Source organism: Scardinius erythrophthalmus (genome assembly GCF_964197995.2).
Source record: "Scardinius erythrophthalmus genome assembly, chromosome: 13".
In the NCBI taxonomy this organism is placed as follows: Eukaryota; Metazoa; Chordata; class Actinopteri; order Cypriniformes; family Leuciscidae; genus Scardinius; species Scardinius erythrophthalmus.
The window spans coordinates 9,480,547-9,506,106 of NC_138233.1; positions in this window are offsets into that span (position 1 = coordinate 9,480,547).

Genomic DNA, 25,560 nt, shown 5'->3' on the forward strand with positions numbered 1-25,560 from the left:
GACTCATATTGCAGTATGACTCATAAATCATATTGCTCGGAAAATCCAAACGGATTTGTTTAGACTTTTTGAGGATTAAAAAAAGGAATGAATGCATTTTTTTTCATTGTATTTGTATGGTGGTTGTGTCCAAACACTGCAAAGACATTTAATGCAAACTCCATGTAAAAGTGAATTTTGCATCCGATGACCCGGCTTGAATGTTTGCAATTGAAAAGATTTTTTTTTCATAGCACTCTCTTGTATACACACACATAGACTAGACAAAACCATAATAGGACTTTTGACTATTTTGCAGATAGAAACTTTGATATTACCTTGCTCCACAGGAGGGTTTTCAGTCAGGCTGAGCTACTTAAACTAAAAACTAATGAAACCGAACAGTCTGTCATGCACAGAAAGAAATATATAAATAACAGGCAGTGGAGAGAGAGAGAGGGAGAGAGAGTAAGGAAGAAGAAAGATGTTTGTGTTTTGCTCCCCTGGGGCTTTCATGCGATGCCTTGCTTTGGCGGCGTACTGAGATAAAATGAGAGTAACGAGATATCAAACTAAGCCGTCCACCTGTCTGTTCCTCGCTGCCTTTATCCTCAGCCAAGCCGCCCAGTTGCATGGCTCCTTCTTAGGACGGTTATCAATATGAAACCCTGCAGTATTTCCACAGCAACACGACATGGGCCACACTGACCAACGCTTTTGGCATTTCATGTCCCCATCGAATATATTTTGACACCAGTTCCTCGGCTCTGTTTTTTTAACGTTTCCCTCGCATGTCAGCTTGAACGTGTAGGTGGTGTGAGAGAGATCTGTCTGCGAGTCTCACGTTGACTCATATTGACATCTGCCACAGTGTTAAAGTCAAGGCTTCGCAGGCTAGCGGGAGTGCTAACCCGCTAGGCTAGGCTAGGTTACCTCTTTTCGAATGTTTACAGCATGCCTGAACAATGAGAAGGGATGGTAAACTGTGAATGAATAATCTCACTGATAGCTCAAGATGGACAAGGCCATGAGTCTGCGCTCATGTCCATGCATAATTTCTCACCTACGAAGGGAACGACGTGGCTTAGCACCCCGCACACATCTGAGGGGGTGTTTGCATTGTTGATCCTGTCAGGTCCCGCAAATGCTTCCTGTTTACTGACTGACATTTCCGACAAAACAGTAGAGAGGCTGGGATTAAACCCTGTCCACTCCAGGGAAAAGAAAGGCAGGAGATGAGCATCCCTCATTTGCATAATACAATCAAGATATCACTCAACACACACTTTCAGCCCCTCTGACCCTTGAATAAAACATTTCAATTCTACGTTTTTAGATTCTCAGTTGAGATGCATGTGTGAAAATATGTGATCAGAAGCATAGAAATGTTATTGACTTTGACTTGGTTACATTGTTAATTTATTGTCACAGAGATGATTTATTGGCATCTATCACTGTAAAAAAAAACTATAATAAAAGTTATGACAACATTACTTTAACTCATCAATGGAAGTTAAGCAATTCTCAACTCTTTTTTATGTTGTACAAGACATTTTTTTAAGTCAGTGTAATGCACTTAAAGTTGAAATGACTTGTAAGGTGAGCAAGATTTAAGACGGCAACTTTTTTTCTTTTTTCATTGTCATGAAAGAACCTTCGTTTAACCTTATTTTTTATATTGGAAAAATATTCTTTCGATTATTAAAATGCTCTTTAAGCTTTAGAGAGAGAGAGAGAGAGAGAGAGATTTAATTGAACAGGTTTAGTATATTGTAGTGTTTTTGTCATTTTTATTGGTTAATGTTTTCTGTAGATTTTATTCATTTTAGTTATTTTAAGTACATCAAGTTAAACTTAATGAAAAATAAATTGAAAATGAACTATAATGACCTTGCTTGGCTATATAATTTATTTGAAGATTAGTATAAGTGAGATAAATAAAAAAATTCAGAAAAGTCAGATGAAATGATCTTTTCTTATATATCATATCTCACTGTTTTTTGTTCCTCTCCAAGCTCTCCAGCAAATGAATTCTGCTTCTGTGAAGATGGGTCATGTTTTGACAAAACTGCTGCGGTATTCAGCCATCTTCGTGTCATTCCCGATTCACGGTGAGAGATTTGCCCAGATTGCCCACCAGCTGGGAAGAAATGGCATGGCATTATGTGTTTCTGCAGTGCCTCATATTGCTTCAGTGTTCGAGTCGAGTTTTCTCGCAATCAAAGCAATCTGTGAAACTTCCTACTGCTTCTTTAAGGAGGACTCTATTAGATCATCTACATTATGATGTTGGAACCAGGAACAAACAGGAAGAGTAACAGGGGGTGGAATCTTGTTGTTCATTTGGTTTGTTTTGCTTGTGAATTCTGGCCTGTGGCATCTTTGTAGTTGATTCGACGCTTGTTTAAACATGTTTGTCAGTTATTCTAAAACTGCAAATGAAGCCACCCTAGTTTGATTCAAGTGTTAATTGGCTCCACACACAGATTGGCTGCCTCTTGTTGCATCTCACGAAAGCGTCATCATTACACAAATGCTCTCCCGCAGGGGTGCTCGAAAAGCGCATTGCACTTTGAATGCAGGTTTTAAAATGAAACACAAGGGTAAGCAAATTCCTCGCTATGAAAGCAGGCTTGCCATTTCCTTAATCACACCAGGAAACTCATTTTTGATACGGGTGGCAATCTATTTGTAGCGTGTGTTTTGTAGACTGTCAGGTAAGATTTCTTTCCCTGCTCTCCCAAAATAGCGTGCTTTTGACTGTGAGCCCTTTGTAGATTAAGCAAAATTCAGTTTGCTTGCTCAACGATGCGGGGGGAAGATGGATTTTTGCATTATTTCATTTTCTATCATCATCCTTGCCACCTCAAATCCAACAAATGGGAGCCAAGCAGCTGAGGCTCATATGTCCGAAACCACCGCCACCAATTCTCAAGCCAGTTTCAATATAACTGAGCTATCGGTGCGTGACAAACATCCGAGGAAATGGGTTATTAGTTGTGCATGGCTTACAGAGTTTATAAATACTAAGTGTTATTGTAAAGATAAACTGGTCTGGCTGAAGAGATGCATGCGGAATCCGACTGAAAAATCTTTGTATGATATTGAATGTGAAGTACGTTGATTATTCTGTTATTGCGCTACAAGTACCTCTATTAAAGCACCATTTGGACAATTGAATGGACCGTATTGTGTGTGTGGTGAAAAAAAAAAGCAATTTTCTAGTCTTTTCTCTGCAACAATTGTTTTCCATCTGATAAATTGAAAGTATTGTGGAAAAAGTGGTCCCCTGAATGGCCTTCTGTGATTAAACTGTGTTTCAGACATTTTTGTGTTCCAACTCCATAATGTAGTAAAGTTTTGCCCAGATTTTCCTTTAGAGGGAGCAGTTTTGCTGACTTGTGGCCTTTGGTTCTTCTGGTCAGGAGAAATGTAATTTTATTTGAACATTTTTCAAAGATTTGTCCCTTCCACTGTTGCAGAAGCTACAATGATACTAAACTACAAGCTTCTCTTAATTTAAAGTAGTTCAATAATAACAAACAGTATCTCCACTCAAGCCAGAAGTCAAATTCTTTGTAAATACAGGCAACTATAATAAAATATTTTTTTTCCTGGAACAAATACATATGCTTTTGAATAAATTAACAATTTTAATAGGATGATAGAAATAAACTTTAAATGAACTGATAAGAGCTAAAAACAGGAATGAACAGCAGGCATTCGTTTTATGTTTTTATTTTTAATTAACTTTACATGTTGCTATAATGAAGAAGAGCTGAGAATTTAGTCAGTGAATCAGTTTTTGAATTGGTTCATGTGTTATAATCTGAACAAACAGATTCAGAACGAATCAGGAGTAAACACTACGGATGAGGATGTAGCTGTTTGCACAGTACATAATTGATATTAAAGAAGAGTGGCATTTAGTCATTTAGTTTATTCCCCAGCCATGTTCAAATAAGAGGGTTAGTTCAACCAAAAATGAAAATTAAATTTTGAATGAAAAGTCATCATTTACTCAACTCTTTGACTTTGTGGAACACTAAGGAAGAAATTGCTACTTACTCATGAAAATGCCTGGTTTTCAGTGAGTCAATTTTGATTTGCTCCTTATATAAACTGTATAGTTTCAGAAGACTCATAATAGTATACTTTATTATAGTGCATGAGTCAGATTGGAGCACTTTTATGATTTAGTCATTCGAGTTTGGAATAAATAATGATAGCATATATTTTTTTTTGCATGAACTTTAACTTTAAAAATAGTTCTGTCATTGCGACTCTCGGAGAGAATGGCATGGTAATGGATATGGCAGTGTTAATATATTTGGTCTTGGCGGAATATATCGGCTATGCTGCTGCAGAGCAAGTACAGAGACTTGCTACTGCCAGTACATTACAGGCATGCTGCTGAAGCTGCACATATAACGTACTTGAAATAACCTTCGTAGCAGATCTGTACAGGTGGAGCTGGGGAAGGTGGATGGTTTTTGAGGCATACTGCTCTGCTAACAGCAAACAATGCAAAGTATTTGAATGTTGAACAGCAAGCTCATTGGCTGCTGATGCCACAGCAACCAATCAGCTGCGCTATGTACTGTAGATATCGATGTGATCGCAAACAAATTGAGTTAAGGACCTAACAGCCTGTGCCACCTTCATGAGTTTCATGAAAAAACATTGTATTTTGTAGTTTAGCAAGCTAATGTTTTGAAGTATAGTTTTCCCGACACTGACAGAACAGTGAAATGCAGGTGTCAGTGCTATGTAAAACACCATCTCTTCTTGCTAGTTTCTTCCCAGATCTGTTCTTTGAGCCTTTGTGAGGGACCCCTCTTTTCTCTCCAAGGCCACCGTCTCCTTCCTCCTTCCTCTCTTTGTGGTGAGTCACGAGCGGCTGGCAGTCATACGGAAACATCCCACAACAGACTGCATGGTAATTACACAATGGAAACTAATCAGCTGGAACATTGTTCTTTAATTAGCTGACCAAAATGATTGGAGAATGCGCCCAAGGGGTCATGTTCTGAAGAAGTCCCACAGCTCTTGGTTCGAATCCTTCCAGACGTGGCTCTTTAGCTTCGGTGCTCTTAAACCCGTGCGCGCTGCCGGACCGGATGAGGCATGAAGGACCAGCCGAGGAAAGTTCCACTGGATCTGTGGCAATCCCATTAGGGAGATTGAGATATTTTAAGGTTGGCTGCCGGTATGGCCGGACGAGCACTTGGTCTTTCCTCTCCGAATGCAAATGGAGATGAGGAGAGGTCAGCTAATCCATTCTAATCAACTTTGCTGCAGCACTTTAGGAATTCATTAGTAAACACCTGGAGGGAAAAAGGCCTCTCAACAATGGCAAAATAGCCTTGATTACCATTCACAGGGATTTGCTCTGGACACTCGTGTTAGGTGTGAGATAAGAGGTTGATTAACAAATAGCCAAAAGGACTCCTCTGTTTTAAAAAAAATCTGTTCAACGAAGGAAACAGGAATTTTGCTGATTTCAGAATAAAAAAACATGTTATGTTCACTGGTTCCATCATAAATGTATTTGTTGGCAAAATATTTGTTTTATCATTTTAAATGCAATTTAATGAAATGTCAATATATTTTCTGACACTTAAATTATATATATACAGTGCTATGCATAAGTTTAGACACCCATACTAAAGTTGACTAAAAAGAGGAATAAAAAATCATCTTTTGGAAACTGAACTTAATGCCTTAATTTAAAAAATTAGGAAAAATCCAACCTTTAAGGACACCGATTTTCTTTGTGAATGAATAATGTATCATAAATAAATAAATGTTCTTCCTTAAAATACAGGGTGCATAAGTTTGGACACCCCTTTGTTAAATTCCCATAGAGGCAGGCAGATTTTTATTTTTAAGTATTTTTTTTTTATTTTTTTTTTAGGATACTATGCATCCTGATAAAGTTCCCTTGGCCTTTGGAATTAAAATAGCCCCAAATCATCACATAGCATTCACCATACCTAGAGATTGGCATGGTTTTATTTCAGTTAGCCTAATAGCTAGTTTGATTTGCATTGAGAGATGATCTTATGGAAAGTACCCCATGCCAATCTCTAGGTATGGTGAAGGCTATGTGATGATGTGGGGCTATTTTAATTCCAAAGGCCAAGGGAACTTTATCAGGATGCATAGTATACTAAAAAAATAATTAAAAAAAATACTTAAAAATAAAAATCTGCCTGCCTCTATGGGAATTTAACATAGGGGTGTCCAAACTTATGCACCCTGTATTTTAAGGAAGAACATTTATTTATTTACGATACATTATTCATTCACAAAGAAAATTGGTGTCCTTAAAGGTTGGATTTTTCCTAATTTTTTTAATTAAGGCATTAAGTTCAATTTCCAAAAGATGATTTTTTATTCCTCTTTTTAGTCAACTTTAGCATGGGTGTCTAAACTTATGCATAGCACTGTACTAATTTTTACTTTGCTAAATATTGGCCAGATCGGACCTTCTTTTTGTTGCTGTGGATCATGTGATTTTGTGTCTTGCATTTCCAGAACGTTCATATCATATTCTTGCAGATCTTGTCATTTAGGGTCACAATAAATCTATCTGCACCATGAATTAAAATGATTCTAGTCATCGAAATAACACACTTGGGATTTGGCATCTTACAAATGCCAATAAACTCTGTGATTATTATTAATGATTTTTTCCACCACATTGATTCGTTGCCATCTTGTTGTTCCATATAAGGTCGGAGACAAGCCTTGTTATATGTGACCCTGGAGAGCAAGCAAACTTTTCAAAGTTAAAGTCACAAGACTTCGAAAATTGAATAGGATTACCTGGCTGCCACATGTTGACAGCTCGTTGGGCTTAGGTTAACAGTTTTAGGAGAGAACGTGCTGCAAGCTCATGTCAGTGTTTTGACGCTGACCATGACGATTTGAAAGCTGTGCAATTGCACTCACATAACATGACCTTGTGCCGCAGAAAACTGCAGAAACAGTAAATTATTGTACTTTATTAAACTACACTGTGTATAAAGCAGAATCATTTTTATTAAACACCTTTGGGATGGTGCATGGGCTCACTCTGAATATTAAATCCTGCCTTCCCAGTGAAGCGCTTGGATATATATTTTTTTTAGGAGTGGATTCGCACTGACTAGAATAAATAGTTATATTCGTTTCTGAGTTTGAACTCCTAGCACAACATTCTATCGCAGAAGTGCTATATAATGGTTTGCAGTGATGGTGTAAAATAGGATAGGAATGGCCTTGGCACATGAATAGTGTAAGGATGGTATATATCAAAGTACTTTATAAGTATACCACAGTTTTACCACGGAACATGTCCAGAACATTAATAAAATGGTATTTTAATGTAAATGATGGCATTGAATGCTTTTACAAAAAGTACTTTATTGGTACCACACTCTTAAAAATAAATGTTCCAAAAGGGTGTTTTCAAAGTGATGCCATAGAAGAATAATTTTGGATTCCCCAAAGAACCTTTTGACTACTGCAAATTTAATTTTTCAATAATCTGAAAACCCTTTTTCCACTGAAGAAATCTTTTGTGGAATTGAAAGGTTCCATTGAAGTTAAAGGCTCTTCACTGATGCCAATAAAGAACCTTTATTTTTAAGAGTACATGCTGCAGTGATGTTTTAAAACTATGTGGTGCTGAAGAATTAGCTTGGCATTTACATTGCACTCTATGGTAGCATGTACTTTTTTCAAAGTATGATATGATGTGGCAGCATTGAAACAGGTGAGATTAGTGTCAAACTATCACATGATATCTTGTGACAAACATATGAAGCTGTAATCTGTCCCTGTTGAGTCTCTGAAGGTTAGCTGTCATCTGGAATGGTGTGAGTCCAGGAGAGCAGGACTGCATGATGTTTGCTCTTCCTCAGAGGACAACATCTCAGAAGCTGCCTCCTTCCGCCGCGTCATTTCACCGGTGGATCGGATGCCATTTTGATATTTCAGGCTCTGTTTCGTGACATTTGGCTGACTGAGTGGAGATGGCGGGGACAGGTAGTGGCAGGTGAGGCTGCTGGAGAAAAAGACCTGTCATCTCCCCGGTTATCACAGCGGTGTGCAGTTTTCCAAATGCCCTCTTCTCAAACAGCAGAGTATGTATTAACTGTAATGGTGTGACATGGCAGTTTGGAGCTGCAGGAGAGCTACTTCCCAGTGCTGCAGGCTCCTCGGCTCTCTTGTTTCCAGTAAGATCTCAAACAGGCGACTTGAAAGACAAATGGAATCTGACATTTAACATGAGAAACATAGAATGGTGTCAGAATTTTCTCCCCTGGGTGGCCGATGGGGAGATGCATTGGACCAGATTTTTATAAATGCGCTTGGACATGTTGGAAATTTTCATTTTAAGTGACTATTTTTCCAACCTTTCTATGACTTTTTTCCATATGAAAATTACTTCTGTCATCGATCCATGCATAGGCCTTCATAGTAATATAGATTTGCTTACACAAAAATGTGATATTACAATGATTTTAAATAGCTTTTTATTTGGTCAGTGTTTTTTTTTTAGACAAAGATGTTTTAGCAGTGTCTCGGAATTCAAATTTAGATTCATTTCACTGGATGAGTGTTTCAGTCAGTTCCTTTTTCAAAACTCTGATTCAATGATTCATTGATAACCTTTATTATTTTAACTACATTTTACAGAGTGTATTGGGATATTTGTACCATTGGTTTTTGGACAGATTGTTTTTCTATTTATCGGTTGATATATTTAATTGTAGCTATTTTGACATATAGATTATTTTCCCCATTTTCTAATGCTCAAATAAAATAAAATTATTGTTGTAAAACAAATACAAATTTAACTCTGTTAATTGTTATCTTTATCCAATCTCAAAATGCTTATCCATTTTCATTCATTTTTTATAGTATAATGTAGTGAAGCCAAATGATTATAATTTTCAGACCGAGTTTTAACATTAATGTGTCTAGTTTTGTTTTGCGATTTTGAATCTTATAGTTTAATTGCTGCATGTGTCACTCAGCATCGGTAGACGTTAACAATGTAGATTACAGAATGACCCGATTTTGCTTTTTATTTTCCATATATCTTCTGGACGTACTAGAAAGGGTGCTTTGTGTTTGACTATATTTAACTCTTTTATTTCAAAGTAGCACTGAAAATCCTGTTTTCCATGATGATGCAAATTTTGAATTGTGCATGGCTGGAGCTGACACACTCATAATTTAATTATTGTGAAAGGTCATACCCAAAGTTACTTCATTGTTGACTTCAGCTTGAGACCTTTGAAATGTAGTGGGTGGTACCGCAGTCATGTCGCCATTGAACATATGGTACTATTTGATCCGACTGTGGCAAATAACCTCCTGAAAGGCTTCCTAGTGGCCGCACAATATTTGGCCTCCATATAGCTGCCACGAGTCATGATTTATTGATTCATTTTTGCCATGAGTTATGGAAACCTGTGCAGTGGCACTGAAAATGAATAGTATAGGATTAGATTCCCTAGATGGCGCCTGAATATTAATCAGATGCCTTATAATTTATAACCGTCAGCGTTCAGCTCTTTAACACTGTAAATTTGCCCTATTGTGACACTCTTGCTTCAGAATGATGGCATGAGCTGTTGCATTCATTTTATCAATATTTAAAACGCATATGATGTAAAAAAAAAAAAAAAAAAAAAAGAAATATGATGGGAAAAAATAACATTACTCGCTTTAATTTTCACCCTGACGGCAGGCTGTTTTACGCCACAGCCGTCAGCGCACGCAGGAGCAAGAATGCGTGAAGAGTGCAAACTGTCATTTTTGTCCTGATGAAAAAGAATTTCAAACTCCACTCAGCATATAAATTGTCTGGGCTCTCGTATGAAGCTCGTGGAGGTTGTGGAGAGGGAAATAAGTAAAATTGAGAGCAAAAGGGAAATTTTGCCTGTCTGCATGCTTCCTGTAGTCATTTGCCAGCGATTACCATCCAAGAATAGCAGCTGCCATTAGCATCCACGTCATTTCCACTGCTCGTAATCTTTTTGAAAGCCTGTCCCGTTCCACGTAACGCATGAATTCCTACTTTATCAACAACCATACATGTTTTATGAAATCTTTAAGTGGTTTTATGAAGATGATGAATGTAATTTCACATGATATCGGAGTCCGTTCTGCTCTGCCTTTGACATCCGATGACCTTTTTTTGCCATGTGTGCTAAAAGACTCTAGAGATGAGATCAGCGCCGTCAGTAAACAGTGGAAGACATCCTGGATGATACACACGCATGGCGTGTGTAAATATTTCAGAGCTCTAACATTTTACCAGCGGCTCACTCTGAGATCTCGGAGGTGAACGTGTTCCCGCAATGTTTCCGCATCGGTGCTCCGTGACGCCGACAGCGGGTGACCCGAGTGTCTCACCACCTGACATGCGATGCAGATCGGCCCGGGCAGGTGTACCGTGTCAGAACCGGCATGGAGTCAAGGTCAAGCACACCTTGCACTACTGACCCATCTCTTTCAAACACAGGCCCCGGAGATCCACCTGTCCAGATTGATTTCCGCAGTGTAAAGGATCTTCTAGGCCTCGACAGGCCATCAGAAGCCAAACAGAAACCGGCTACATAAGCAGTTTTGAAGAGGTTCTTCATGTGCATTCAGACTCCATTAGGATATGTTTGTCCTTCTGAAGCTGACCTCATTTTTAAGCTTTAATTAAATGCTGCGGACTAACATGGGCCTTAATGACTTGACTGTCTTAGAATTGCTTTGCAGGTGTGTGTGTGTGTGTGTAAGAGAAATGAGGCTGTGATGCTCTCTCTCTCACACACACACACACACACACACACACACACACACACACTATACTATAATCTCCACCTTATTGTATTGAATCATACATCTGTAATTGCGTTTCAGACAAGTTAAGTCTTCTCGTATTGCTTTGAGTCACTTCCATTGCAAGGCAACGAACGCAGGGACCTTAGCGTGAGCAGTCGGCGAGATGTTACCTAATGAGAAATTTATTCTACTAATTTAATAACTTATGTAAACAAGAAGAAGCATTTAAATCGCTAGAGAGCAACTCAGATTTGCTCAGTGTCCTTATGTACACCAACAAATGCGCTCCTCCTTCCCACCTGGGGACGGAATAGGCATCGGTGCACTTTCCCCCCCGAAACGCATCCTCCATCGCATTTAATTTATCAGCCGGAGCAGCGTTTCTTTGAACATTCAAAACAGGCAGTACAAGGGCTGCAGCCTGATCAATTACTCCATCCTCTTCGCCCCCTGCCTCGCTTTGTCGTCTCTGGAGTCTGGCAAACAGCGTTCTCATGTGCTAATATTTACAGCGGAATTTCCAATATCACGCTTTCCTGCTTCATTCCCTTTCCTGTGTCGAAATTGCTTCCCTGTAGAACAAAACAATTATTTATGGTCAAATGCACTAGTGCATATTTTATCATGGCATTGCATAATTGTTTCTTTCTCCTCGCTTCTGTCGGGATCTTTGCACCCGTGCTGTTTTTCCCTCGCGCATTATTTATTTAGCTGTCACTGTGCGACTTTTGCTTTGATGGACTGTGAAACGGCGATCAGCGACGCTTTGCTACCGCTGGAGTTTTATGTGCAAAACTCAGTTAATTCCCGTGTCGTCCTACGTAGGCACGGTCTTGGTGACGTGGCCTTTCCTGTATTGTCTCTCTCTGGCCTACATAATAGGCAGTCCTCTGTTCAGAAGAATCCTGAGGGGCAGGTTTAATAACCCAGATAGATAGTGCTGTTAGATTTCTATCTGCAGGTACTCTGTCTCTGCCTGCAAACGACCAGGTGCCTCACTCTAAGCATTCACAACGCTTCCTCTCACCATGTAAATAACATTTTTCACCAGAGAAACAGGTATTGAGAGAGAGAGAGAGAGAAAGAAAGAGAAGAAAAGGGGAGTTTGTGTGAGAGAAAGAGGGGGGTTGAAGAAAGCCAGGTGAGAAGTATCACACTGCTGGTTCTATTTTTGATGTTGAAAATGAGCAATGTTTTTGTTTTGTGTTAAGTTTTGATTGTGCAAATGAGAGAAACCGTTTTGTGGACTGAGAGAGTTCGCACCGGTGTGTATTGATACTGAAGCTGTGGCGTTTTGTACTTTGTTCTCTAGGCAAGGGTAAATGAGGTGGAGGTAAAAATAATATGCCTAATTATATTTTAGGGTGTTGAAATGAAATTAGAAAACTAACCCTCACGTTAGGGGTAAGCTGTGTCATGTCAAGGGGTAAGTTGAATAATTGTGCAATACGATTTGCATTTCAAAGTATTTTTTTTTTTTTTTTTACTAATGCACTATTCCATTTTCAAGTCTTATTTTGCTGCATATTAACATTTGCAGTAACCATTTAGAAGAATTTTTCATATTCAGAATGTTTTAGTGAATCAATTTTCAGCATTTATAGTATCTAATAGTGTTTCATTTGAGTACAAAGCTCAGTGTCAAAGTATAACTATAATTTGAGCCACTGGCACAGCTTACACCTAAGTATGTGTGACACGTTACTTCACAGCTATACATTTTCCTATAGAAATACATACTATATATTTCCCTAGGTTTATATACCCTACTTTGACATTAGCTGTAATTTGTAGTAAGGTGAATTCAAGGTGAAATCAAGCTGTTCTTTCGTCTTCCTAGCTGTCATTATTTATTTTAACCATCATTCAGCATGTCTTGTCATCTTCCCCTGGGCTTCACTTGTCCCTTTTCTAGTAGAACCCGGAGTTAATTTTGCATTTTAATATTAACAAGGTTTGTCAATGTTAAGCAGTCGTGTGGATGCAAAAAAAAAAAAAGAGTTGAGAACTTATTCACCAGGGTTTCACCCCTGAGGAACTGGAAAATATGAATTATTACACCCATTTAATCTACTAATGCAGCCTCAATAAAAATCACATTACTGTAATTTAAATCCAGCTCATTAAACTTTTCCACAGACTCTGAGAGATTATTAAAACAACTGTCAGAAAAAAGCTATATTGAGAACATTCTAATAAAGTTTGCGGGTAAATGATAAAAAGAGCAGGTTGCAGGATTTTTGGTAATTAAAACAGTGTTTCAAAGGCTCTGTGAGTTTTGGCAGGTGACGCATGCTGACCTGATTAACCTACAAATTGATATTAAATCTCAAGATGTCTTTCTTGGCACTCCGTTAATATAATCCGAAGCCTAATTAAGCAGTTAATACACCAAATTAGATGTAGTGCCTGTGTAGCATGGATATAATGAGGATAGCGGTTGAAATCTTGATGATTTCAGTAGTCGTGCATAGCTGGACTATGGACTGCTAGTCTATGCTACTTTGCTGCGTAAAGGAATTCAGGCTTGTCAAATAAAATTTTTGTGATGATAAAAGCTTGAGTTCTTTGCAGGATTTAGAACATTTTTTGGGGCTTTTTTATTCAACACCCTTACTAGTGATTCAGGTGTGCGAGGCACTCTATTTTCTATATCTCACCGTTTGACTTTATATCTCACAATATGTCTTTATATTTCACAGTGATATTTTATGTCAAAAAATGTGGCATTATATCCCATTATTTGACTTTATATCTCACAATATGTCTTTATATTTCACAGTGGTATTTTATGTCTCACATTTTGCCTTTTATATCTCGCAATGTGACTTCATATCTCATGTTTTGACTTAATATCTCACTATTTGATTTTTATATCTTACAATTTGACTTAAATTCTCACAACGTGACTTCATATCTTGTTTTCACGTTTTGACTTAATATCCTGTAATTTGACTTAATATCTCAAAATGTGACTTTATATCTCACAGTTTGACTGTTAGAATAGTTCACTTAATGCTATTAATCATACTCACCCTCAAATTATTCCAAACCTGTATGAATTTCTTTCTTCTGCTGAACACAAACGAAGATATTTTGAAGAATGTCGGTAACCAGACAGTTGATGGGCCCCATTGACTTCCATAGTAGGAAAAAAAAACACCATGGAAGTCAATGGGGTCCATCAAATGTTTGAGACAGACAGTGTCAAATATTACTCTAGCCTGGTAATGTTTGTCATCTGTTAGCAGTTTAAGTGGCGTCTCGAACCATGCTATGACAGACGAGTTCACAGTAGAAATAGGACATTGTCCTCCGGTGTCATTAATTAGTGAGGTTCTACAGGCCGTGGCTGAGGGATATGGGCTGACTCAGAGGCTGTAGATCAGTCACACAGGGCAGTCGCAGTCATTCAGCCTGACCAGCGCTGCTCCTGGACACAAGATCTTATCCGTCTGGGAAGAGACGTAGATATATCAAGTGCTTTCTAACACACCAGATGATTCACTATAGCCTTGGATGTAAACGCTAGATCGGTTAGCAGAGCACTGTAGCAAACAAAAATGGCAACATTTCATTTTTAAGAATAAACAAATACGTTTTGAGGATCAGTTTGCCACGATGGGTTTCTTTGTTACGGATCAAGCCTGTCACAGGATCAAGGGGATGCATCCTCTCTTTGTTGAAGGGTTTAGAGTTCAAGTGAATGCGCTGCGGGCTTCTCCACAATTAGTCAGGTCCGAATCTTCAAGATTGGGTAACCCTGTAGGCATTTTTGAGGAAAAGTTGTTATACCACATTTTTAGAAAGTTCAATGTCTCCTGAATAAGGATCCACCGTATAACATTGAAATAAGGGTCCCATTTTCTTGTAATTGTCATTGAAACAATAGGTGCAATATTCACAGCCAAAACACTACAGGTGGATAGGGTAAAAAGTTTAAGTTATAGATATCACCATAAAACCTTTCCAGTTTTTCACTTACATAGAGACAGACATTTTTTGTATTACAAGTTTTCTGAAATGTCATGTTTACATATGCAAATGAGGCATACCAGTATATATATATATATATATATAATTCGAGGGGCAGACATACCAGTGCGCGGTTCTCCCTTTCGGGCTAGCCCTGTCTCTTCGCGTCTTCACAAAGGTTGTCGAGGCAGCCCTTGTTCCTCTCGACGACTGGCTGATCCTAGCTCACTCTCGAGACAAGGTTTGCGAACACAGGGACCTAGTGCTGCGGCACCTAGCTTGTCTGGGCCTTCGGGTCAACTGGGAGAAGAGCAAACTCTGCTCCGTGCAGAGGATCTCTTTTCTCGGTATGGAAATCGACTCGGTCGCCATGTGCATGCAGCTTATGAGCGTACGCGCGCAGTCACTGCTAATTTGCCTTCGTCAGTTCGAGGGCAAGAGTGCGGTTCCACTGAAACTATTTCAGAGGCTCCTGGGGCATATGGCATCCGCAGCCGCAGTAACGTCGCTCGGCTTGCTTCATATGAGACCGCTTCAGCTTTGGCTTCACGATCAAGTCCCGAGGTGGGCATGGCAACACGGCACGCTCCGAGTCCCAGTGACTGCCGTCAGACCTTCACCCCGTGGACGAACCTCAGTTTTCTATGGGCTGGAGTGCCCATAGAATGAGTTTCCTGGCATGTTGTTGTATCAACAGATGCCTCCATAATGGGCTAGGGCGCCATGTGCAATGGACATGCTGCCGCAGGCTCCTGGACAAGACCCCAGCGCCTTTGGCATGTCAATTGCCTCGAGTTGCTGGCTGTACGTCTCACCCTGCACCGCTTCTGTGCGTTGCTCAGGGGTCAGCACGTATTAGTCCGATCAGACAATACCGCCACAGTAGCGTACATCAACCGACAAGGTGGTCTGCGCTCCCGCCGTATGTCGCAACTCGCCTGCCACCTCCTCATATTGAGTCAGAAGCATCTGAGGTCGCTTCGAGCCATTCATATCCCGGGAGACCTGAACCGTGAAGCTGATATGTCTCTGTTTCGGCCTCTCGCTGGAGAATGGGGACTCCATCCCCAGTCGGTTCATCTGATTTGGGATCAGTTCGGGGACGCACAGGTAGATCTGTTTGCCTCCCACGACTCTTGCCACTGCGACCTGTTTTATTCTCTGACCGAGGGCACGCTCGGCACGGATGCACTGGCGCACAGCTGGCCGCGGGGCCTCTGCAAGTATGCGTTTTCCCCCATTGAGCCTTCTTACGTAGACTTTGCGCAAGATCAGGGAGGACGAGGAGCAGGTAATTTTGGTTGCCCCGTATTGGCTCAACCGCACCTGGTTCCAAGAACTAGTACTCTTCGCGACAGCACCTCCCTGGCCAATTCCTCTGAGAAAGAACCTGCTTTCTCAGGGATGGGGCACCCTATGGCACCCTCGTCCCGATCTTTGAAACCTCCATGTGTGGTTCCTGGACGGGACGAGGCAGGTTTGAGTACCCTACCACCAGCGGTGGTGGCTACCATCACTTCCGCTAGACTAGAGCATCGTCCACGAGACATGCCTATGCGTTGAAGTGGAACCTCTTTGTCAACTGGTGTTCTTCTAAACTTAAAGAACCCACGAAAGGCCCGATCAGTGTCGTGCTTTCCTTCTTGCAAGAAGGGTTGGAGCGAAGGTTGTCTCCCTCCACCCTGAAAGTGTATGGTGCCGCCATTGCCACACATCATGATGCAGTTGATGGTAAGTGCATTGGAAAGCACGACCTGATCATCAGTTTCCTGAGAGGAGCGAGGAGACTGAATCCTCCTCGCCCTCCTCTCGTTCCCTCTTGGGACCTCTCTGTGGTTTTAACTGCTCTGCAGAGTGCTCCCTTTGAGCCTTTGCAATCAGTGGAGCTTAAGTTCCTGTCAATGAAGACAGTGCTCCTGGTTGCATTGGCCTCCATCAAGAGGGTAGGGGACCTGCAGGCATTTTCGGGTGACGAAGTGTGCCTGGAATTTGGACCAGCTAACTCTTACGTGATCCTGAGACCCCGGCCTAGATATGTGCCCAAGGTTCCCACCACACCCTTTCGAGACCAGGTGGTGAACCTGCAAGCGCTGCCCTTGGAGGACGCAGACCCAGCCTTGGCACTGCTCTGTCCAGTACGCACCCTCCATACTTACGTAGACAGGATGCATTGTTTCAGGACTTCAGACCAGCTCTTTGTCTGTCATGGTGGGAAGCTGAAGGGAAAGGCTCTCTCCAAGCAAAGGTTGTCTCACTGGATAGTGGATGCCATTGCTTTGGCTTACCAGCAGCAAGGTCGACCATGCCCCCTTGATGTGACGGCCTGCTCCACCCGGAGTGTGGCATCCTCTTGGGCTCTAGCGCATGGCGCCTCGCTAACAGACATATGTAGATCTGCAGGCTGGGCGACACCTAACACGGCCTCTGGGCAACCCCCACGTGTGTAGTCCACTGTAAGCCTCTCTGAGCATGTGTCTTTCCCTCGGCAAGCTACCTTGCCACCCCTGGGTTTGAAATATTCCACCTGCAGGTGGACACCCCAGTGATTCTCAATATGACCCCCCTGGGGTCATGTGTATTCCAAGTTCCCCCCTTCGGGCTGGCCATAATTGCATATTTCCACTGATATATGCTTCCCAGTGTACCTTGGCATAATTCCAGCAGCCATTAAAAACTATCCCTTTCATGTTAATGTTGTTTTTTCATTGTTTACATGTTTAAATATTCTGAGAATGCATAGTTTTAGTTGTAATGTTTAATGTTTAAACTTTTTTTTGGCAGCCATTTTGTTTTTATTGTTTATGCCAAAACAGTGATGTTTACAACTTGTTATACGGCAGAAATGGATTCAGCACCTAAAAATCATATAGAAACAACACTTGAAGTACTTTTCCTCAAAAATGCCTACTGCATCTTATCCAGGGCTATTTATCTATTTTGGGACCTGACTAAATGCATGAGTGATTTGAATTCAGTTTATCTACCCGTATCTGTCCCAACTGTCTGATTGAGTGAAATAGGGCGAATCATTCTGTCACCTACAAGGGGATTGTGCTAATGCATCCACCTGCCCATCTTGTAATGTCAACATGTTGCTGGGATTGTTTGTTTGAGTGTGTGTGCGCATGCAATTCCATTCAGCTTGCTGTCCACAACGAGTTCAGTTTTAGGTCATTCACATTTGGAAGCAAACATGTCCCTTGACAGAAACCCCATATATGAGACATTCTAAGTTATGCGAAATTGTGCACATGTTGGGCTATATATATATATATATATATATAAAAATAACTAAATAAATAATTAATAATTTATATATATATATAAAAATAATAAAAATAACTATATATATACATATATATATATATATATATATATATATATATAGTTATTTTTGAACAATACCAGCAACACTTGTGACGTCAAGGGGTCAGAACAAACAAAAAGTGGAGCTGTAAAAGTAATACTGTTTTTATTTTGCCAACGCATCTCGGCGCACAAGCCTTCATCAGGGCTAAAAGGTTACAGGTGTACATATGTTCCTTTAATACAAACATGGACAAAATTCAAAACTTGCAAACAACCAATAATACTGTATATCATCCACCAATCACAAAACTCATCAAGCAAATGATCACACATCATGCTTCCACTCAACACTGGTAAAAAAAAAAAGAATTATACATTGAAGCATATATATTTATATTTATATTATATACACACATACAGTATAACATTTGAAAGACCATTTGTGCCTTTATTTCATGTCAGGTGTTGTCAATGTTAGGCTTGTATTTTGTGAAAATGCAAAATTTAGTGGGAAAGTACTGCCAAGGTCAAAGTTCAGATGAAGAAGAGGCTGTTGAAATGTGAAGATTGTGCACATGGTGAGATTATAGAAGTTAATTATATTTTAAATATAGATTTTTATCTATATTTATTTAAATATAGATTTTTTCGGTTAACTTGCATTGATGTTGCATAATGTTTCGTGAATTTTTTTGGGGGGAAGAAATTATAGTTTTGTCTGATCAGTGATTTGTGTTTTAAGAAGCTCTCGACACCAATTTTGAGAAATAAATAGTTTATAAGGATTTGTCACTGGTGTTATCCTACTTTCATGTGCTGGAACATCCTACTTTCCATTTCTGAAGTAAAGTTTCTTTGGGGTTGGAGAGAATACAAAACATGGAGGAAGACAGATTCATTCTTGTATACTTGGTTAAATTTATGTAAAAGGGTACATGTGTAAAACTGTATATAGATGTAGATATGTATAAATATATTTAATAATAACTGCAACAGCTAGCAAGATACATTTTTGAAAAAAATACTTAAAAAATGAATAATTACCTACTATTTACTATTGATATTGTCCTCTTCTCCACCATGTTGAAAGGTTATGGGTCATCCCAAATTGGTAACATGAGGTAACAAATTATCTCTGAAGTTCCCAGCATGTGAAGTCAGCATAAAGCTTCTCCCGTGTGGATGTGCTCATAGGAAAGAAAAAGCTCCTTTCCAGTGATTTCTTTTTTTTTTTTTTTTTCTGTTCAGACGTCATGGCTTCTGGAAAGGATCTTAATATTTTATTAGGCTGCATCTTTAATGCACAAATCCAGAAATCTGAGCATTTCTGCGTGTAAAACAATAAGCCAGGAATTCGTGATTACATAGACCCAAAACCCAACACAGCAAAAATTTTCCTTGAAGCGTTACGTAACAAAAAACGTCCTACTCTCTCAAATTGACTGTTGATTATATTACCAAGTTATTTTCTTGCATTTCCTTCTACTTCTTGTTTGCTGTCAGTTCAAATTATAGAATTTTAAAGTCATTCTCTATTCAATTATACATTTCACCACAACCCTGTTGTTGAGATATAATTTAGCCACGTCTTTCAAAATGTATTGTTCATTAATGTTCCTGGCGTATCTATCATAGTTACTCTCCTCTGCTCTCTCATCTGTCTCTGCCTGTTTTGCATGAGAGCAGTACTTGTCTCATTGGCATGCATCTATTTACCTCCAGGCTCTTGGTTATTTTAATACAACAATAGTACAGTAAGCACTTTGGAGAGAAGCTACTGTGTCACCAACAGTCACTGATGGAAAGCCACAGTGACAGAAATTTATCAGCGTAGCTAAATTTATGGGGTGCCAAGTGCTACACTCGACAAAAACAATTCTGACAACGTTCGACACGTCACCTGTGCTGTGCCAAAAAAAGCAAAAGGAAAAAAAAAGCGTGCGTACACACACTTTTACACAAACATTGACAGGTCTTAACCTATTGGGTAACAAATTACAAGAAATGAGAGAAGGATACAGTTTATGTTTGGCAATCCAAGCTTGTAGAACTCGAATACAACATTTAAAACCCTTTGTTTGTTTGTTTGTTTGTTTGTTTTTTGATGATCTGAGGGAAACAAGATATACAGTGAGAGAAAAAAGTACTCCGCAAAAAAATGCAACTTCCATTATGCCAGTGTTACGGTTATTGACTGTTATTTTGATATTTTGTTCCATTTTCTTTAGTTCCTGTTTCCCTACACTATTTAGTTTTTGTTTCCTTGAGCTGTGTCCGAAATCACCCCCTATACCCTTGTTTACTATTCCCTTCATCACCCCACTAATATAGTCCGCTTGAAGGTGTAAGTGAAATCGAGTGAGTGAATTCGGACACAGTGTGCGCCTGAAGCCTGAAACTTAGCAAACTAACAGCTCCAGTAATAGTGAAAAGATTTATCTTGAACTCTGTCATATACCTGTATGGTATTACGCTGTAGCCACATTGGACTAGCGGTTTGGAAAATGGATGGATGATTCAGCTGTCGGTGGTAAAAGGGTATAGGGGGTGATTTCGGACACAGCCGTGGTTTCTGATAATGTCTCTGTTTCTGTGATTATCATCAACTGTATCTTATAGTTCCTGATTATCCCCTGCATATATAGGCCCTGTCCCAAATGGCAAACTTCAAGTTCATATGCACTTACGTTCTTGTGGACTTACATTGGGTGCCGCGTGCGCGTGTGTCCGTTAAGTCCATGTTTCAGAAGGGTGCTTGTGAGGTTTTTCCATTTCAATGAGTATATACAACTTGTTTTGGTGTATAGAAGTAACTCTACATACACAGTTAAGCAAACTACATTCTGCATAAATAATGTTAATGCTCAGCTTAACTTAAATGCAAGCTTATTGAACTTGAATCGATTCACCTGTAAATACATTAGTTTTGAGTTTGACATATTTGGCCCTATTTTAACGGTCTGAAACGCAAGTATCAAGCGCGAAACGCAAGTAACTTTGTGGATAAATGACTCTTGCGCCCGACGCAAATCTAAATGGGTTGGTCTGAAGTAGCTTCATTATTCATAGGTGTGGTTTGGGCGTAACTTGAAATAAACCAATCAGAGCGACATCTCACATTCCCTTTAAGAGCAGACGCGCTTTTTCATGGCGGATTGATATTATAACAGCGGATTTGCCAGGCGTGCGCCAGGAGCGGTTCACAGCCGAGGAGACCGGCATTCTCGTCAGGGCCGTAAAACACGGAGAAGTGACATTGTATGGGGATGGGAGAAACCCACTCAAATTAGGTTCGGTTAAACAGGCGTATAATAATTTGGGTAAATGTGTAGGCTAGATTTATGCCTATTTTTTCACATCTTCATGGACACAACAATGATTTCCCTCGTGTGTTAATATTTTTCCTTGTAATAATGTATGGTTTTCTAAAAATGAGAACTGCTGCGTCTGTGTGTAGATGAGATAAGCAAAGTGTTTGCGTGTTGTGCACACGCTACTTTGATTATGGCCAAGCATGCGCCCTTAAAATAGCATATGAATTACATGCGCAACGCGCCACTGACTTTAGACTAGGTTTTTCCTGGTCAGTGGCGGAATTGTTTTCTAAACCTGCAAAATAGCATCAGGGAACGTTTGCGCCGGAACACGCCTCTTTGCGCTGAACCGCCCCCGGGAGCGCAAATGCATTTGCTAGTTTACCGACGTGCGTCTGTGGAGGGAAAAGTCCGCTGTGCGCGGGTGCAAAATAGGAATGATACATGCGTCGGTGTACAAAGTCAATTGCGCTGGGTGCAAGATAGGGCCCATTATGTTTGATAAAAGCATATACCAATATTAGTTAAATTGATACAACATATTTTTTCAGTATTCTCAATAAAAGTTGTGAAGCTGGTTGCTTCAAGTTTTCTCGACTTCTGATTATTTACAGTGTAAAGACCCATTTTTTTATCCATTAGGAATTGATTGAATCTTGTGTTATAGGTTGAAAAATAAGGAATTGGTGTCAGAAGACAAGAAACGTTGTCAATTTAAGTGATTTTAAAACTTAATTTAAAAAAAGTTGATGCTTCACTTGTCTGCAACAATGTCATTTCATTTAATTGTCTTCATTTAGGGAGTTTTCTCTGCAAATGTTAATATTTGTGAATTGATTATTCAGAATTGTAATTGAATTTTTCCATGAATTGTGAGCACTACTTTTCCACGACAGCATATTAAACACACTGGGATTGCATATTCAGAAGACCTTAAAATATAGTATTTGTTTCTTCTATTATTTTAGCCTCTCTTAGTTCCTCTTTTGCAAAATGCACAATGGCTAATGAATTCCTCTGAGAAAGTCCTTGTTAGTTTTAAATAGTTAATGACAACAGAAATCTCTGAAATTGTGAATACCCAAGCATAATATAAAGTCTAAATGGCAAAATTAATGTGCAGCTGCCTGAAGTTCTGGTTTTGTTCTAAGGATTATAAAAGTGAGATATGGGCCCCTGGAAGCTGGATTGCTGTCTTGAAGTTTGGAGCTGGACGAGGAGGATAACTGTATTATTAATAGCTTCACGTCCTTATGCAAAATCCTGTGTCAATATATTTATTTAACACAAAATGAAGCTCTCATGAGCCTCATCTCTGCCAAGCATAAAGAGGGAAATTAGTGTTGAATCACCCGTGTGAATAATTTCATACACGTCAAAATGAGCCTCAGTTTCCTATTCTGAATGTTTTCTGGATATTTTTTCCCCATTTAGATGAGAACGGGCTATTATAGGCTCCACCAGTCCACCTCAAGGAGATGTAGAACACTTGAAGAAAGCTATCCGTTAGCATTCCCGTTAATCACAATGTAGGTTGCTTGATGGGTGCAGGACACTTCATCTACATACTGTCATCTTTGCCTCTGATCCATGCAGCTTCATAAAGGATTGATTGGTACAGACACCCACCTTCCATCCCCAAATTACCTAACTACTGTACATGATAAATCACAGGTTTTTAAAGTACAGTTTTAGCACCCATACATTTTCATATCTTTGCATAGACATGGAAACATGCATTATGAACATACTGACAGCGTCTAAAACTAAACATATAGAAATTTAAAACTAAAGCATTTAAAATGTAAACACTGTTGGAAATATTTGGGATAATGTGAGTACACATGTCAACAAAATATATAACATTGTTTTAATGTTTTTTTGGATATTTTAATCCCAAAACCTTACGTATTGTGTCCTCAATTGCAAAGTTACTTTTCGTTAGTAGAATGTCTAAAGGTGACTATCAAAATAAATTGTTACCATTATGATTAATAGACATTTATCAACCTATTACATTTTTTTTTACATTGTTAAAAAGTGGCTATAGGTTTATAGGGAAGGAATTAGGAGCTCAAAAATATCTAAGCCTATATCATTGTAAAATGTACCTTAATATTTTTATACTATAAAAGATCTAAAGATTTTACATTTTTAAAGTACATTCAATGTATTCTTTTAAATACATACATTAGATGTTTTTTATATGTTATCAATACATCTATTTTGTTTATTTCAGTGTATATAACTGAATTCTTATCAGATCAGGCTGGATAAATCAATGCTTTAATATGCTGCATCATATTCACCAGAAATATTATTCTGTGGTTTGGGCAATACATTTAATATTTACAAAATATGCGCAATGATTTTTTCTTTAATTAACCTAAGTAACCACTAGGTTATTTTCACAATTTTCTCCTTGAGGGCAATACCGTGTAAACCACATAGCGAAAAGCATTAGTTGGGAAGATTTCTATCATCTTTCAATCCACATTTATTTCCAGCAGATGAACTACTGTAACTACTTTCTTTGAATCCTAAGCAGCTTGATGTATTCGTTCCCCAGGTCCAATATCTGTCATGTGACAGAGGAAGATTCATTAGTGATTGGTAACGTGCCTTTGAATATCTCTCACGCAGGATATTGGTGATTAGCTTTGTTGATTAAAAACATAATTTAAAGCTTTCGTTTAATATCTTCATATGCGAGACCAATATTTTAATATCTCCATTGAATGATAACCTCTCAACCGCTTATGGAAATCTAAGTAGTCATTCATCACAAGTAAATCTAATGAGACCGTAAGGAGGCTCATGCTCAGAAATGATTTTCTTCGTTCTCTATGTATTGAAGACATCATGTCTCCGGCATGGCTTCCTTGATTTTATCATTAGTTAGATGGAAACCTGCTGACTAATATAGGGGACCAGTTATGAGTTTCATGTATTGTTAATGGGGAAGGAAGACATTGAAGACCTCCTAAGGCTTTCGTACGTAAGCTGTCTGTAACCATAGTGACAGGGGATGGATTTAATGCTTTGAGAAATGTGAGATATTCATAGGCATCCTCAGGAGTAAAGACTGTGAAAGAGAGGAGAAGCTTTGAAATCCAAATCTGAGGACAACTAAACATCAATCAAGAGCCATAAGAACCGCCCCGCAGGATTTCCACATGCCTGATCTGTAAAATGCTTCTATTCTGAGGTTCTGTTGTATTTCTGAGTCTACTTTGGTTATTGGGAAATGACCCATCTTCAAATGCTTAAATCATTTTGCATTACCAGTACTTAAATCACCGGGGATATGTTGAAAGGAAAACTCTGGAAAATGCAATATATGGCCGAAAGTGTGCATGCTGAACATTTCATTTCAAAATCATTGGCATTTAATGGGAGTTGGTCCTACCTAAGTGCTTCCATGCTTCTGGGAATGCTTTCCACTAGACATTGAGCAATAGGGCTTGACTTACAGTTGGCGTCCAAATTCAAACGAAAGGTGTGCAGGTCAGTCAAGTTCTTCCACATCAGAGTTAGTAAGCCATTTATTTATGGTCTTTCTGGATGAATTTGTGAACAGGAGCATTGCCTCCTTAAAAAAAAGATCCCTTCGTTTCCACAAAGCTGTTAGCACACTACTTTTTAGAAGGTGTTTGTATGGTATATGTCACGTCTGTTTTGGGTTTTGTTTCATGTTCATGTTTTTTATTTTGAAGCTTTGTTCCTGGTTTCTTGTCATTTGACTTCCTTGCCCTCATGGCTATCCAAAATTGCATATTTCCCTACTACTGTATATAGTACGCGAAAAAACAGTAGGTGACAAAAGTAGTATGTCCGAATTCACAGTACTCCTAAACGAGTAGGCAAAAAGTACCCAGATGACCTACTATTTCTAGCGAGATTCTGAAGTGTGCATGGACACTTTACTATCCCATGAGGCCACGGGAGAGGATTTATGAATGGCAGTGAAGCGACGCAACTGAACCTGGTAGGTCACATGATAATGACAACATGGCGAATGTAGTTCGCAATAGTATTCGAATGTAATACTATAAAACATATTTTATAGCGAACGTGAAGTAATTACTTATTCAACAGAAGTACCTACTCAAGAGAGTATGCGATGTCAGATGCTGCTGATGTCTTG